This window comes from Capsicum annuum, unplaced genomic scaffold (genome assembly GCF_002878395.1).
Source record: "Capsicum annuum cultivar UCD-10X-F1 unplaced genomic scaffold, UCD10Xv1.1 ctg83367, whole genome shotgun sequence".
Taxonomy (NCBI): Eukaryota; Viridiplantae; Streptophyta; class Magnoliopsida; order Solanales; family Solanaceae; genus Capsicum; species Capsicum annuum.
In genome coordinates this window covers 1,077,830-1,085,895 of record NW_025894233.1, presented here as the reverse complement: position 1 = coordinate 1,085,895, position 8,066 = coordinate 1,077,830, and positions in this window count along the sequence as shown.

Sequence of the window (8,066 nt, the reverse complement as noted above, 5' to 3'; positions counted from 1 at the left end):
GCGTCAATGCGGTAGAAGCCAATAAGTTGATAAACGAGGTACACACTAGAGTTTGTGGGCCCCACATGAATGGGTTTGTCCTTGCCAGAAAGATCCTGAGAACCGGTTACTTCTGGATGACTATGGAAACTGATTGCAGTAAGTTTGTGCAGAGATGTCCAAAATATCAAATACACGGAGATCTGATTCGAATGCCTCCATACGAGCTTCACGCAATGAATTCTCCTTGGCCTTTCATAGCTTGGGGTATGGATTTCATCGGACCAATAGAGCCATTAACATCGAATAGGCATAGATTTATTTTGGTTGCCATTGATTATTTCACTAAGTGGGTCGAAGTTGCATCGTACAAAGCCGTCACTAAGAAAGTGGTTGCAGATTTCCTCAGGAATAACTTGATTTGCTGATTCGGAGTTCCGGAATCGATTATTACTGATAATGGGGCAAACCTAAATAGTCACTTGATGAAACCAATTTGTGATCAGTTCAAGATTGTGCATCGTAACTTGACAGCGTACCGTCCCTAAATGAATGGAGCCGTAGAAGCTGCTAACAAGAATACAAGAAGATCTTGAGAAAGATGGTCGAAAATGATAGATCATGGCACGAGATGTTACCTTACGCCTTGCTAGGGTATCGAACAATAGTTTGAACCTCCACAGGAGCAACTCCCTATTTACTAATTTACGGGAATGAAGCTGTGATACCCACTGAGGTCGAAATACCTTCCCTAAGGATTATTCAGGAAGCTGAACTGAGTAACGAAGAATGGGTCCGTGCTCGCTATAAATAATTCATGTTAATTGATGAAAAGAGAATGGCCATTATATGCTATGGTCAGCTGTATCAACACAGGATGGTTCGTGCCTTTAACAAGAAGGTAAGAACTCGATCATTTGAAGTGGGGCAACTGGTTCTCAAACGAATATTCCCTCACCAAGAGGAGTACAAGGGCAAGTTCGCTCCAAACTCGTAAGGGCCATACATAGTTCGCAAGGTGCTACCTGGAGGAGCTCTGATTTTATCTGAGATGAATGGCACATAGTGGACCAAACCAATCAATTCTGATGCGGTAAAGAGATATTATGTTTGAATAATGTTCTAGTTTTTGTGTTTTCTTAGTTTGTTTGTAATCACCTTTGTAATAATGTTGTTTTCTAGTGTGTAACTACCTAGAATCCTTTCCCTTTATGTAAGAACTACGTTTGACCTGAATTTCCCAAGAAAGGGATACGTAGGCGGCCTATGTCGGCTTCGGTCAACCTCTTAGGATGATTTATCCTTTTCTCTTATGTATGAATTACGTGATGACCTGAATTCCCAACAAAAGGGATACGTAGGCGGCCTAAGTCATCTTCAGTCAACCCATTAGATTTTTTATATATATCCCTAGCGTAGTCCTGAACTACGTTTAACTTGATTTCTACTTCAATGGGATACGTAGGCGCCCCAACAGCTCAGTCATATAACCCTAGAAAATGGAAACTGGGGCAAAATTTTCAAGAAAGAATCTCGAAAATTCACAAGAGAAGATCGAAATCCAACAAAGAGAATGAAGATCAGCAAAGACTTCAGATCCACTCAGATTCGTATTATCTCAAACAAGTTTAAACTGGGGCAGAAATTTTGAGGAAGACCTCAAAATTTCCACCAAATGCCAGAACATATTCCAAATTCCCCAGCACCAGAGGTTAAAGCTTTGGAAACCACCAACTGTAAGAAAGCCTAGGTAGACTCAATTTTTGGCTATGATAGAACTACTTGAAGAAAACCTCCAACAATAATCATGAGTTTTGGAAACCATCCATCGGATATAGTCAGAACCGCGAGGAAGACGTTCATTGAGCTAGTACATGACATGACTGGCAGAAATTTTCTAAAATTGTACAGAAGTTTTCAAAATTATTTTCAAAATTTAATACTATTTTCAAAAATCTTACGACTCACTTACTTAGTACTTACCTAGACATCATTTGGGATAGAGTGTCAGGGTGAAAGTCTCAATATGGTGGAATGCCTAAGAGATGGCAAGGAGAAAATCAAGGATCGAAAAAGGTCAACATAGAGTAATTTCATTCAACTAATCATTTTTCTGTGGATGCAGGGATCAATACGTAAAATGAGAGTCTTTTTCAAAAATCCCCGAGCAAATTAGGAGCCACAACAGATCATTAATGCCCAAGAATGGTATTTTAGGGCAGCCCTAAAAATAGGTTTAATGCCCATTTATTGAGGACCTTTTGATTTGTCCATCTCATTTCTTGAGATCGTAGGCGACAAACAAAATCACTTTGTCTTCTTTACACATATCGTATTTAGAAGTTTCGTAAAAATAGTCGCTAGTAAAAGTGACTTTGTGTCTACTAATCGTCTACCTTGAGTACAGGTACATGTAGAAAGTGGGACACTGAAAAATGAAGCCAGGTAAAATTATTTTATCACTGCCACAATGGCCATTGCATATCATTGCCGCAAAGGCCATCACATATCATTGCCGCAAAGGCTATTACATATTTGTCGACACGCTAGACACAATGCTGGCGTAGAGGATATCATCAGCATCCAATATATCTGTCGACATGCTAGACACAACACTGGCATCGAGGATATCATCAACATCCAATATATCTGTCGACACACTAGACACAATGCTGGCGTAGAGGATATCATCAACATCCAATATATCTGTCGACATGATAGACACAACGCTGGTGTCAAGAATATCATCAGCATTCAATATCTGTTGACACACTAGACACAACACTGGCGTCGAGGATATCATCAGTATTCAATATATCTGTCAACATGTTAGACACAACGCTGGCATCGAGGATATCATCAGCATTCAATATATCTATTGACATGCAAGACACAATATTGGTGTCAAGGATATCATCATATTTTCATGAATCAACATCTGAATACATTAAGAGTGTACGATTTGGAGGGATGCCTTCAGGTCGCCATCTAAGGATGAATGATATATAAGATTTCCTAGCAATTGAAAATTTGAAGGTCATCTATAAGTTATATTATTTGAAATAAGATAGCGTGCAAGATCACCTATGAGTTGATAGCCTGTAGATCATCCGTAAGCCACAATAATATCCTAACCGGATAGTGTGCAAGATCGCCCAAAAGTTGATAGTTCAAAGGTTATCTGTAACTCATAAATAAATCCTTATCGGAGGATATACAAGATTGTCAAATTGATACGTGCAAGGGTTTTCTATAAGTTACATCATATCCAAGATCGATTATGTGCAGAATTACCCAAAGACGATCAATTTGAGGGAGTATCTATAAGTCATATTATATCCAAGGTCGGATGATGTGCAAGAACACCTGAAAGCTAGCGATTGGAGGGATATCTGTAAGTCATCTCTTATCCAAAGTCGGATGATGTGCAGGATTACCTAAAAGCTATAAATTTAGAGGATATCTGTAACTCTCCTCGCATCCAATATCAAATAATGTACAAGATTATCCAAAGATTGACAATTTAAGGAAAATTTATAAATCAATCATCGGCTATAACCAGAGAGTTCATCATTCCACATACAACAAGTGATATAGGTAACCAAAAGGGTTGCCATACCAGCACAAGATTTCACGGTTGTAGAGACTATTCTGCATAAAGTATCGTCGATGTCCAAAAGGGCCGCCCCACTTTGAAGACGTATTAAACCGATAAATGTCATAATTATACAACAACAAAGAGGGTTGTTGTGTTTGTTGTTTCCAGTTATTTCATTCCAAACAGGTACTATGAAGAGATGACTCCACTTTTCAGGCCATAATTCACACGGAGATATGGTAAAAGACTACCTACATCTTTCGTGAATTATTTTAGTACTAATACTTTTTGCTTGAGAAATTGTCGAGAGAATCCAAAAGGATGAAAATCTCAAATCAAAACCACAGGTGCGGACGACTCCAAAAAAGATGTAACACGACGTGGAACTCTTTCTCAGCAGCAAAACGGGACATAGTCTAAAGAGAGACGTCAAACTCTTTGGACGCGAGCTAAAGAATGATCACCACCACCATCTAACCACACCCTTGTTAGAAGGCTTGTGGGTATTTCAGGATATTCTGGTTTCAGCTTCACCTTCGAGATATTTTTAAACTCATGCCGAGGGTAACCTTCTCTTTTTTTCAAATTCGGGTGGCTACACACTTAGAGTTTTGAAAATTATGTCCAGGTAAGTTCTTGACTATGGATGTGAAGGATCCCACATTCATGGTCAAGAGGTTACAAGCCTCTTTTCTACAACTCGATCAACTTTTCACTCATTCCGAGCCAAAGATGGTCTGAAATAAAAGACTATTTTTTCTATAGATTGAGTCGAACTACAAGCAGTTTGATTCCCTAAAATATTGGGGATATGTAGGCTGGGATCTATGTAGAAAACTCGACTGCATTCTAACCTCCCCCCTAATCCCTTTATTCCCCAATTTCTCAGTTTTATCAAACACTCTAAAGCTGAGATAACTTGTGAATTTTTTAAAAATCGTGCTTTAAATCAAGCTCTATGAACTACAAGTGACCTGAATTCTCATGTAACCTAGGATATGTAGGAAACCTAATACCAAGGTCTGGTCATGACTCTATGAAACTCGTGCGAAAGCCAACCTCTTTCAGATTCGAATCTATGGTCGGGCAAAAATTAGGAATGTCAACCTCCCTTTGCCCAAGGTTACTTACATCCACCCTATCCAAAGGGAGGGGGCAGTTGTTGACACCTAATTTTTGCCCTCCACAACTACGTTTAATCTCGGGTTTCTTCGATTTTCAAATAAAATCACAAGTATTTTTGTTCAAATAAATGATTTTAAAATATGCATTTGAGTTTAATTTGTCATTTAAGTAATAATTATATATTTTCATATTTGCATATACGGGATTGTATAAATGAAGTCATGTAAATGAACATTTTTTATCAAAATTGGACTTTAAATTAAGGATTATTTGGAAAATAAATTTAATAATTAAAGTCTTGATTCAAATATATTTGTCTTAAAAGATAATTTATCTGAATAAATATGTGTTTGATTTTATCGAATCCAGAAGCTCGGGGTTAAATGAGGTATTAGTTCAGTTCAAATTTTGATTTAATTGAGCCAATCTATTAAATTTGGTCATAATTGAAATCAAATTGGCCATAATTACGATGCAATTGGCCAATTGATTTTCAATTGACAAAAACTTAAGTGAATTGGCCAAATCTCCAAATAAAACCCAAAATTCCCAATTACCAGCCCAATAAAATAACCCAGCCCATACCCTTATTCTCTTAAACAGCAAAACAACACCAATATCAACCTCAACAAACAACATGGTCTCAACCATAAAAACTCAACCTTATACCCGATCTCCAACGTACAAAAAAACAAAAATGGAGTACAACTCCAGCAAACGAACGAACTCAACCCGAATCCAATCGAACCCGACCCTACCAGCTCAAAATCTACTTGAAATCTACCAGTTTGCAGCCCTCCTTATGTGTCTCATGCGAGAAAACCCTCAAAGTTTCCAGAATCCGATGAGCTGTCCCCCCCTAACGGCTCAACCCCGTGATTCTCGGGATAATAGGTATGATTTCATACACGTTTGGAGGATTTTCATTGGTTTAGAGGTGTATTCCGTTTGTTTCTCTTTTCTATTGGTCCATGATTTTCAATCTATTTTGGGAAGAATCTAAAAAATGGGGGCACCGTGTATGAAGGCCATCGAGAGAGGACCCTCATTCTTATGACTATAAAAAGATCATTCATTGAACTGAAAAAGGGGGGGAAAGAGGAAGAGATTCTAGGGTTCGAAAATAATTCAAGAAACTAGGCTAAGATTTTTTTGGTTTTTGAAAGAGGGTGAAAAAGATCATTCAGTGAGCTGAAAAGAGGGATTGTTCTTTATTCTTCCCTTTTGGGTTTGAAAGTTCTTATGCTCAAATTTTTAAGGGAAATTTCTTTTAAGAGGGAGGTATTTGAAAGGAGGAAAAATCTAAGGGAGGTGGAAGAAAAAATTTTGAGAATGAGCGATTCCTTTGGTGAAGTTTTCTGGTTTTCCTTCTTATTCTTTTGAAACTTGCTCGTTTAAATAGAAAACCTGAAGGTTCGTTGACTGGTCGTGACTTCCAAATTGACAACGACACTATTCTCTGGTGGTGATCGATATTCCGTCAAGAGCTCGAGTCCCATTTTGCTACCCTAAAGTAGGTACCTCATCGTTCCATTTAGTTCCGTTTAATTTCTGCCTGATCTCGCCATTACGTAAATATAACAATGTTTGTGATAATTTTTTGGGCTGGAAATTGCTTGCTATAGGAAGCCTTATAGGCCATAGGACCTTGTATGAAATAAGTTGTAGTGGTTTCATCTGTTTCATTTAGTTGTCGTTCGTGATTCATGTTCGAACAAGCTGATTAGTGTATAATGAAAACTGTCTTATGAAATTGCTTGTTCTAATCAATGCTATTAGGTACTGCGTAAAATAGTTGTGTACGTGCTCTGTATTTCAGGAGGAAAATATTTGCATATTATGTTGTTGCCATAACTGATGGTTTATGTATCATGTGTACTTGAGATTATTCATTTATGGAATGTATGTTATAGGATTTTCATGTTTATACACCTTATACTCTACAAGATATGCTTATCCGAATGTTTCAATTTGAGTAAAAGTGCAGTGACCCTCTTCTGGTAAAAGGATTGGTCCATAAAATTAGAAGCTGGACAAGATGATGGGTTCAAATGATTTTGCATCTTCTTTGGGATTTGTTCTTAGGAGCCTCATTTGAGACACTTCTTTATAAAAGTTAAATAAAAGAAGTCTTTTCTATTTATAGTGTGTATTCCCTTACTTTACCTATTTCGATATAAGTTTAACACGTACACTTGTAGTTCTTAGTTGAAAATTGATTCTAAAACTAGCTTTTCCTAAGTCATTACTAACTCGTATTAGCTTGTATACCACCTTTATGAAACTTTTAGTATCCTATTGACTTGTCTGTTAAATATACCTCTTCTTACATCATTCTTACTGTTGTTGGATAATAAAGCATTTTTAGTTGCATTGCTCCTTCCCGCCTTTCCGATTCATTTCAATACCTAAGGTTAAGAGTTTTGCATCCGTTTAAACACAAAATCATGTTCACGTTTTATTTAAAGCCATCTTCTTTTTCGTGTTATCGTTGGCTAGAAAAATTCAATAGGGTAAAAGTTGTTTGTAGGCTATATGTGTGGTGACATGCCTAATTAATGTGATTACTCTGTGGGAGAAGTTCTGTTTTGGTTGTTTCCTGATTTCTTCCAACTCTTTGTTGCTACCTTGAGTTTTAGTAATAGAATAAATAATCAACCTCTGCGCACATCAATTTTTTTAAAATAATTGCTCCTGTTTTCAATCACTATGTATGTGTGAAGTCGATTCATTTCTCTTGAAATTTTATATTTTGGACGACCACGAATTCCTTTCCATCTATTGATCTATCATGCTATTTATTTGTTGGCGTTTTGTACTATGAACGCGTATTAATCTCTTTTATCTCTTTTCTTGAATGTGAATCCGCTTGGAGTCCGGATGGACTCTTTCCCCTTGCATCTATTAATGGGTCTTTGAGGCCCACTATGTCTATCGAGTCAGGCCCGAATAAAAGCCCAAAGTTGAGCATGTAGCATATGGATACGAGAAGTCGAAAGAAGAACAAATGGATTAAGTCCTATCATTTAAAGCGGCTACGAGACCCCAAAGTCTCATTTATTATTTTGTTTATTTACTTATTGTCGTCTTCATTTATTTATTCATTTTAGCCTCGAAGCCAAAGTTGTACTTAATATAGGAGAAGCGAGACTCGAGCTAAAGGCTCGAAAACATAGAATTAGGATAGGTGGAAGACGGGCTGAAAGCCCAATATCTAGATTAGGACAGGGTTGTCGATTTGGGCCTAATGGCTCAAGTTCTTCTGCTTCTACCCTTTCCCTTTTACTTTTGCTAATTTGTTTTATGTGTTTTCTTGCGAACCTAGTTAAAATCCCTGACTAAGTCGCTAAAAATTGGTTTTGCA